The 9,949-nt window shown below is 42.6% G+C and overlaps 1 protein-coding gene across 1 annotated transcript in view; it reads right to left on the bottom strand.

The window, feature by feature from the left end:
* The window catches only part of ctnna1 (catenin (cadherin-associated protein), alpha 1), a 118,391-nt gene that overhangs the window by 39,927 nt on the left and 68,515 nt on the right, over window positions 1-9,949 (bottom strand). The window lies entirely within an intron of this gene.

Genomic DNA, 9,949 nt, shown 5'->3' with positions numbered 1-9,949 from the left:
ACGCACTAGAAGCATCTTCACTCACTTAAATGGCCGTTTATTTCCTAGTTTTCATACTCTACGGCTGAGAAAAGAGAAAAGAAGGCCTGCGAAGTGTAAAAGCTAAGTCGGGGGAATTAATTTACAGCAGGTGTGAAACAAGCCTCTTCAGCACCTCGGTGAATCCCAGAGCTGTCCTCTGATGGCACCAAGTTCAACTGGCATTCAGCTCGAAAGTTGTAGCGAATGGTAAGGCCTTCCCTGGCACCATGCAGGGAAGGATGGGAGGAGAGCGGCGAGCAGAGGGGACCTCACACATGATTTAATCACCAGTCTGGCACGACGTGTCTGTGCTGTGAGGTGGGAGACGCGGCCGTTCCCGACCACTACGAAGCTCCAGAGGATGCTGAGGTAAGCAGGGTAAAGGCCCCGCCGCCGGTGTTTAAGAGGAAATTCTGCCGTGCCGACCAACAAATCAGCCCTGTAACGTAGCAAGTTTTAAACACTAATGAATTTAAGAAAACTTTCTGGCAAGCCTCACAAAACAAATACATTCTCATGGACTGTGCGGGTCAAGCCAGTTCAAACACACTGGAGAATGAATCCGTCTTTGCAAAGGAAACAAATGAAAAAAACACCCCCCCCCCCATCACTTGCTGCAGGAAGCAAATCATTCACCAGGACCAAGAAAAACAAACATTTCAAACATTTAATACACAGAATATAAAGTGACACTACAACTTAGGATTCAAATTATATTTGGGGATGACTGTTGGTCTTTGCAGTCCAAACATTACTCTGAGTAAAGGCAAAATATATGGTTCTTAATGTCCACACTAACTGGATAAGTCGGTTACATCCTGACGTTGAAAACCAAGCCCGCTCCGCCTTACTGACGGGGTCCTGGCCAGTAAAGAGGTGGGGCGCAGCAGTCTGACTGCAGCACAGTACACCGGTGTATAAAGTTAAAGTGAGCGTGGAGTGCCGGATTAAACGGCCCAGTGGAGGTGCGAGCGCTTTACTGGATCAGCTCTCCAGTAACTCTACTTTTAGCCCTGAATTCATACCCCAGAAAGCCCTTCCGGGAGCAGACCTCAGAAAGAAACGCTCGATACGCTCGCTGGTCGCACGGTGTGTCTATGGGAGAAGTGCACCTGCTGTGCCTCTGTGTGCGCGTATGCACATTAACGCACGAATTGCGTTTGAAACAATATAAAGTACCAGGCAAAGGTTTGGACACACCTAATTAAGATAAGAGGGAAACATGCATTCAAAGACATGATCTAAGACTTATCTAAAGACTTAAATGCCTGATATTTGTTTCTTAGACAAATATGAATAGTGAAGTTGATGCCTATGTATGAATTTCTTTCCAAACAAAATTTAATTCTAAAATTTTTTTGGCTATTGTGAAGAATTTAAATTATATGATTTTGAGTTGTTTACCATAGCACTTTTTATGTCACTGCCATAATTCAATTTGTGTGTATTTCATAGTTTTGATGTCTTTACCTATTATTCTAAAATGTGGAAAACGGTAAAAAATGAAAAAAGAAAAGTGTGTCCAAACTTTTGACTGGTGGACCTCCGTGGCGGGCCGATTCTCACGTTCTGTTGGAGTGGAAACAAACCCGTGCTCCTTGACGCTGTCCTAAGGGACCCTGCACCGCACCCCCCGAAGCCACTCTAATGTCACAGTTCTTACTCTAGGTGCCAGAGCACAATGTACCCGACAGATTCACTGAAAAATCTATTAAAATGCATCTGTGTAAATTAATACAAGATTTGGTGGCGGAGAAGAGCATCGCTCGCCATTGGAAGAAAAATCAATTTGTTCTGTAACTTTGTTCCAGACGTGTCACTTATTTATAATCAAAGCGAGCATGGCTTTATGAAAGTAAATGACAGATACATTTTAATGGGCTACCTAGAACTGTATTAATTTTTTTTTCTCCTCCAACATCTCCGTCGATATATTCTTTCTTTCTAAATTCGCTTGAGTAGATTACATGCATTTATTCAGGGTAAGAAACCAACTTTAAAATCAAAAGGAACGCAGAGAATTATTGGACTCGGAAGCTTAGGTTTCAAATACCTTAAATATATAGCCCATTCCTCATGTTTTCATAATGTGAATCAGACATAACACGGTAACTGCATTACGGAACACATTTTTTACAATGTGGGTGCAAATAACTTGATCGAGTGAACATAACTTTGGGCTGGCAGGAACGCAGCTAGTTCAGCACAGCATCACAAGGCGGAACGCTACTGGACGCCCCTCGGTGCTACCCACGTGCCCCGGCCTTTGCTACCCACGTGCCCCGGCCTTTGTTCAGCCTGCACACACATCTCGCCCCGTGTTATTTATCTCGCTTTGCATACAACTTGGCGACTATGTCATTTCTTGCAGTTAAAGATGTTTTGATGTAAAAAGTCATCATTAAAAGCTGTTTAGCCAGTCACACTTCGCCACCTTCATCATTTCTGTCTACTCCACAGTTATGTTTTCCATCACTTAGCGACTAACACGCCGTAACATGCATTTTCCCCATCAAACTGAAACACTGTTATAAAAAACACATCAAAACTAACGATGATGTAACAAATTATTACTACCCCCCTAACAACGCTCATTATAAAGTCATTTTTCCAGAATGCGGTGTTCTTCACAACCACCGCATTATAGAACACACACATGCACGCACGTTACATTTGTCTGCACATTAATATTTCTCATGGCTGAATAGAATGGCTAAATCCTCCAAACATCAAAAATGGCACAAGTAGGGAATAAGCGCAAGCATTTTTCCATTTTAATACAACCTTCAGACGACACCACAAATGACTTTTAAATCAAGCCAATAGTGTCACAGATTAAATGCAACTGCAACATATTGTGAAAGCAAGCCAGGATTTTTTTTGTGATGATTTTCTGCTCCAAAATGCGGACTTCTATTTTAAAATGCAGATTTGCTTGGGCACGTTCTGCCCGTGGTCCCAGCGGAGCGCAACTTTAACTTCCTTCATCTGCCTCAGTAGTTCACTGCACACTGCAGAACATGTGCTGTTCTGTGCAGTGCGGCGCCAGCCTCAGTCAGAGACATGCCTAAAACCACACCTACAGGGTAGCACGAGACCGATGCACTCACGCAGACACACGCGCACACACGCAGACACACACACACACACACACGCAGACACACACACACACACACACACACACACACACACACACACAATGCACTGATGCAAAACCCTCTAACAGACATGTCAAACCAGGCCCAAAATCCCTTAAAAAATTTAACCCTGAACGCCTTGTAACTGTTGGACATGGTGTGATTTTAGGTGCCTGCAACGGTTAATGAACACACAAAAATGGTGTGTAGTTTTGTGTTTTCCTGGAGATCATTTACACAGAGCTGACAAGGGCTCACATTCACAGTGCTAAAGGGCCCTCCTGAGAAGTGAGAACCGGAGTGACACGCTTTTAGCTGTTTTAAACCCATGTCATTAATCTGTAATTTGAAGTAACCCTGTCATTGTTTGCATATTTGTTAACACCCCAGGGTACTCCACCATCAGAGGGTGGGGGGCCCCCTATTGTGTAAAGGTGGGAAAGGTTGTGTGTGTGTGTGTGTGTGTGTGTGTGTGTGGGTTTGGGGGGGTGGGTTTTAGGCTACTGAGTTATTTTCTTTTAATCTGACAAATCGATTCTATTATATTTATAAAAACCTGCCCTTTTTGAAATGAAATAATTTTTCAGAAAAGAAGCATGGTGTATACAAAGGTACACTTGGGTGGATACAGAAAAAATGACAGTGAGCTCTAGCAGCTGCACTGGCATACTGCTCCGCCCATGTTCTGCTCATGCCAAACATACTGTGAAAGAGCAGCTATTGCGGGCTGTGGGTTAATGGCCTTGTGCTTGTAGAGGGCTGCACCATTCCACTGTTAACGACCTAGGGCCATTTACACATCCTGACTGACGTCTCGCAATTTAATGCACTGCTTCTCACCAGCCCCCACCCCCCCCCCCAAAAAAAAACAAAGACAAAATTACGTGAATTAGTTTAGGATTACATCAACCGCTGACCACCTCAAAATTGAACATAAAACCAAAAAAAAAAAAAATCTATGTGCTGCCCATTGAGTATGTGGTTTATTGCATTGCAGTTTTATTTCCTAAAACATTTTCTGTGCATCCAGTCATAGTATATTAAGTAAGTCAGCATTTTGAAAGCTTTTGGCAATACAGAAATATAACACACCAATGGCAGCAGTTTTAACAGAACCGCATCGAGCTCAGAATTATTTTACTTCAGATAACACTATACTGCTGTTGCCAATTGTATTCCAGTGTATGACAGGTGAGTGTGGTTTAAGGGGGCATGTATTGGTGGGATTACCCTGGACATGTGGGTTTGTGCACACACACACGCATCTTTCTGCTCTCTCCCTCTCAGTTTTCCATCCCTGTGTCCACACAGCACATAAACACAGTTGCTGCACAAAAAAAACCCTCCCAAGCCCTTGAGCTGCCTGGAACCTTTCAAAGAGCACGGCCCTCAGGCAAAAACCAAGCCCTGCCTATTAATACACCATTTCAGTGAGGAACCATGCACTTAATTGCAAGAAATCTTCGTAAAGCTAAACCTTCCTAATACAGTGGCTGAAAATGGCCGCACATACAGACGATAAACTCCTCTGGGGAAATGTGCAGCTGTTCTCAGCTATCCGGGATGTGGAAATGCGGCGAGTTAACAGTCGAGACTACAGTGAACAGTGTGTTAAGCAACTGAGCCATTCACCTGCTGCCAGCAGAGACTAAAAACTACGGGACGGTACCACGCTTTAATGGCCGCTTCACCAATGTAATCACAGGGAAGCATGGTGGTATTCAAAAATGTAATTTTGCAAAAAAGCGGGGAGCTGGCACTTTCCATCGCCCCTAGTGAACAGAACATTTCATAAGAGAAATGACTCTGGGGAGAAAGTAAAGATTTGGCCCAGGTTCCACCCAGCCTCAGTCACCAATATCCTTGTATAGAGATAAATGAAAAGGCTTTTCTCCTGAAGCAATCACTCACCTAATGCTCTGCCAGTACACTGAAATTATGGAGTAATAATGTGTGTAAATGTGCAACAGGTTTGGACAGTTCTTCACTCACTATTAATTCAAAAAAAATTTGCAATTCTCATAATTTAAGGACAATGTGAATATATAGTACAGATGGCTCATACATCAAAACATTTAACACCCACACAGTTTAATATCCATGTTTTACATTTCATAATCTCAAATACGGTTCTGTTGAAGGATTCTCGGCTTTAACATTCTACTCTGAAAGCAATATTTTGAGAGCTGAGTTAATGGTCTCGGTTGGAGATGAAAATGAAGCAATAGACCAGTGACGGGTCAAACTGAGGGATTTACTGAAACAAAAGGGGGGGAGGGGAAGGTTCTCAACTACAGGGATATTCATATGCCTAGGTCAAACTCACATACACACAAAGCTCACAGACATACAAGCATACAATGCAGGTGCACAAAAATATAGAAATATGTCATATGGACACAAAGATGCACCGGCAAATACAGAAAAACAGACGCTCACCCATATGTATACATATGGACACACATACCTGTACTATACAAGCACAAAGACATAAATACACACACAGAAGCATAGTGAGACAAACAATTAATGTAAAGCCATACACACACAAACATAACAGGACACACATAAATATAAGATAAGCAGATACGCATGCACGCACACACTGGTGTTTACCAGAGTGTTTCTGTTCAAGTGGTAAATCGTAATATCTATTTTGTTTTGATTTTTTTTTACCTTGGCACATTACCTAGAGCGACTTATATGCTAAATGAGTGTCTGCCAAATTAATAAATGTAAATGTAAAACAAAAGAAAATGCAAAAAAAAAAAAATCTTTCATGAAAGAAAAAGCAAGAGAGACTCCTGCTGGTTATAAAGTAGGGTCAAATGCTGATGCTAGCGAGACGCTAAAGGCTGATATTTTAAAATACAACATAGGGCTTCTGAGTGGCTCAGTAGGCAAGGTGCTCGTTCCAAGTCACCGCTGAGGCCATGTAATCTGCCAACAAGAACTGGCAGCCCACTGCAACACTACAAATCTGCCTTTTTCTACTGGGGATTAGATAGGTTGGTCAAGCTGATCTCACCTCACCGCTTCCAGGCACCTTATGATTTGACAGGCACCTGCAAGTTGCTCAGATGACATTGGTGGAGTAGTACTTATCCTCATACTGGTGTCCGTGTAGCAGAGCTAAGTAGCGTTGTCGCCGACAGGCTAACGGCAATTTGCCTTTAGCTCAACTGGCAACGACGCTGGCTTTAAGGGGTTGGCAGCGAGCAGTAAGAACCTCGGTTCGAAACTCGCTCGCTCGCCGACCCACGTAACATCACATTAAAAAAAAAAAAAAAAAAAAAACAACGCAAGAGACCACCCGTTACATCCGCTTGACTGCAGTGCACTGCGCCATTTGTGCTGTGAAAAACAGCCACTGTGTGTGCGAGTGCATTAGCAGACTGCATAAGCTTTGGGTATTGTTGCGGTGAGGTGAGCCCCACTGACGATTTCAAAGCTGCGTGCGTTACATGACCGGGAAAACATTTTTAAAGAAAGTAGCCATTAACAAAAAAGCAAACTATTATTAAACACTTTGGGAGGTGCTAATTAATGAGTGCTCTGTGAATGATTTGACTCACAAACAAGTTTGGTGAATCAGCTGACATTACAAATATTGCATTATAGCTCCAAACACAGTTTTGAGGCTGATATTGGTGAAAGCTGACACACAAGCACAGTATATTAAAACAATCATTCACATCAGTCACATGTCAAAGCATTGGCTTTACAGCTCAGCAAAAACCAACACTGTACAAGGTACCCTAATTATAGCAGAATTACAAATTACTCTATAAATGTTTTAAATAACATTTTTCTTAGTTGAAAAAGATCTAGACACTTCAATCAAACATGGAACAAATCATATTTGAAGGCATATTTTATTTATACAAAATATGATGTCCATTGGTTATTTTGGAGTAGCACTGTGCGAATTACTAGCTCTTCTGGGAAGTCAATTACCATGGCCAGTTAAAGCAGTCAATGTCCTTTAAAAGGAAAAATAATTTTGATTAATTTTGAGTGTATGAGTGATATTTAGCACTGTTTTCAGGACAATACCGTTGTGCAGTCAGTTTGATTAAAAACTTGAATCCTTGAAGGAAATGTCTTTTCTCTAACATGGCAACTGGCATCCAAATAGTAAACCAGCAAAACTCCTCTAAGTATTTCATTACAGCTTTTCTTGGGTTATTGTGTGCCCCTGAATTCAAGTGAGAAGTATAGATCTGCTCATTTTATCTCTCTCTCTCTCTCTCTCTCTCTCTCACACACACACACACACACACACACACACACACACACACACACACACACACACACACACTGAACAATACAGAACAGAAATTATTCTGCCACATTCTCTCTCATCACTATCCGCTGTTGATTCTTATATCAGCAATTACACATGCGCTGTATGTTACTGGTATAGTAAGTAAATGAGTGACACTAATTTCAACTAACTTTAACTATGCCTTTCGCCAATTCAAATTTTAACAATTATAACTGGTCAGCAAATGTGTAAAGCTTCAAGCGTAGTCCTGCCCAAGTCTTAATTACTTCTTAAACTCACACATTTCTTTGCGTGAACAACGCGAATGAATCCATTCTCTTCCGTGCCTCAAACTCTGCCTTTTTTAGCTCCATCACCGAGGCACGCTCCAACTGACAAAGCACTTTCTGCGGGAGCTTGCTGATGAGCCTGTCCTCAGTCTTCGCTTCATGTGGCCACAAAGTCCCAACTGTTACCGAGATGCAGTTTTGCAGAAAATCCGCACACCTGTTTTTGCGATCAGCCTTCACAGAGGGCTTCTTCCTGCAGTTCTGCCAGTACCAAATTCCTGCAGTCAACGTCAAGAGGCTGCGCTCGAGATATTCTATCCTGATGGTGCCAGACCGTCTTGGAGATCTCAAACATTTATCCTGGGGTTTAAGTTTGCCTCCCCAAACCATTTCTCTCACAGCAGTTGGTGACAATTTTTTTCTAGCATCCTGGCAAGCAAACAACCGTCCCGCAGGCCTTCCACTTCATAATAAAGGAAAACGTAGAAGCCACCACTACAAGAGGGAGATTCAGCTTTTCTATTTTTGCAGCCATCACCCAACTTGAGATCAATGACTATGGTAAAGGTCTTGCGCTTTAACCATGGACGATTTCCATGCAAATGCTTTACCGCCTTCCCAGATACAGTTTCAAAGCTTCTGTAAAGGTCCAAGAGGATTTGGATGTCTAGACAACAGAATGTTGAAGAAAGATCATATTGTCTGACAATACACAATAGAGAAGAAAAATGCGTTACATATTTTATATATATGTATACAAGTATTTGTGAGTGTGTGTGTGTGTATGTAAGTATGTATGTATGTATCATGTACACACACACACACCTTACAATGCTACGCTTCAGTGTCCTAAAAAGGTAATAAACACAACGCCTTTAGTGGGGAGAAGTGAAGCCACGAAGTCAGTCCTTTTTTTTTTTCCCAAACTGAGATTATTTGCCACCATTTAATTTCCCACTGGACACTTATTTCCTCAACAGCAAGCGTTTATTTCCCTTCATGCTGCATTAATAGAGCACACCTTCCACAGGGTGCAAACCCAGCAGCAAATCAGGAGATTCCTATGCAAAGCACATTGTTCCCCCTCTATTGCATTCATTTTTCTCATGCTGTAGGAAACTGCATTAATGTTGAGGCTGTCAGGAAAATCAATACGTTTAAACTCCTCGATGTACTGGTGAATGGGCATACACTTCAACCCGCTGTGCCAAAGGGTGGCGTCCTCCAGCTTCAATGTCACCTGTGCCGTAGCACATACATGGTCAAAGGGAATAGGTGCAGTATCAAATGTCCTTGTCTCAGGTGGGTGCTGGACAGTACAAGAACATTATTGATGGCAATCTGAATATCTGTAACAAACTAATTCCGGGACAATGTCTATATGTACTGTCCTTCGGGGAGCAGTGATGTAGCAGTATCATTTAGGATTATAAATCAATTTATCCGTTTCCTGATCACACAGCCTCATCGGTGAACAAGGCAATTACTTCAGCTCCACCACTGTACACAGCAGGCGCACCTGAAGAAGCACCAGCATTAAAACCAGCATTTATCATCTGCGCTTCAGAGACTGCGCTTAAATCTGCAGTGGAAACTAGATTCTGACGGCCTGCAAAATTACAAGCAGAATCCCTCACGATATCATGCTCACTAAAACCGATGCATCTGGCTGTCTTTGGCTTTCAGACTGTGTGCATGAAAAGCCTCTTGGTTGAGTCCCGTGTCTGCCTTAGGCTAAGTCCTGATCGAACAGCAGTTTAAAACTTCTGAAGCCAAAACACCAACATGACCACGTTTTCATCAAATTTCAATTATTAATATTTGCCAATATACCAACAACATAAATAACAACTTTGACATTTAACTTGTACTCAAAAGCAAATCACATTCAGTTCTTTATGATGAACAAGATGAACCACAAAGACAATTCTGGGAAAGCATCTTTAACAACTGTAGAATCACCAATTCTCCTAGCACCCGCCCCCCACCCCCCCTCCCAAAACCGCAGTCACCTCTCTGCCATTCATGAAAGATGTCTCCACTTCCCACCATGCACAATGCTGGGGGGCCCACAGGGGTGAGGTCAACTCTGAATGCTGGGGGGGGGGGCTGGCGATCAGGAGGGTCAGGGGTCAGACTGGAAGACAACTAATGAGGACAGCTAATGTTTCTGTCAGCTCCCTCACTGGGCACGCGGTCTTGGCTACAGATTTAAAAGCCTGGCCGATTCCGCA

This window comes from Megalops cyprinoides, chromosome 16 (genome assembly GCF_013368585.1).
Source record: "Megalops cyprinoides isolate fMegCyp1 chromosome 16, fMegCyp1.pri, whole genome shotgun sequence".
NCBI lineage: Eukaryota > Metazoa > Chordata > Actinopteri > Elopiformes > Megalopidae > Megalops > Megalops cyprinoides.
This window is presented reverse-complemented; position numbering and strand designations above follow the sequence as displayed.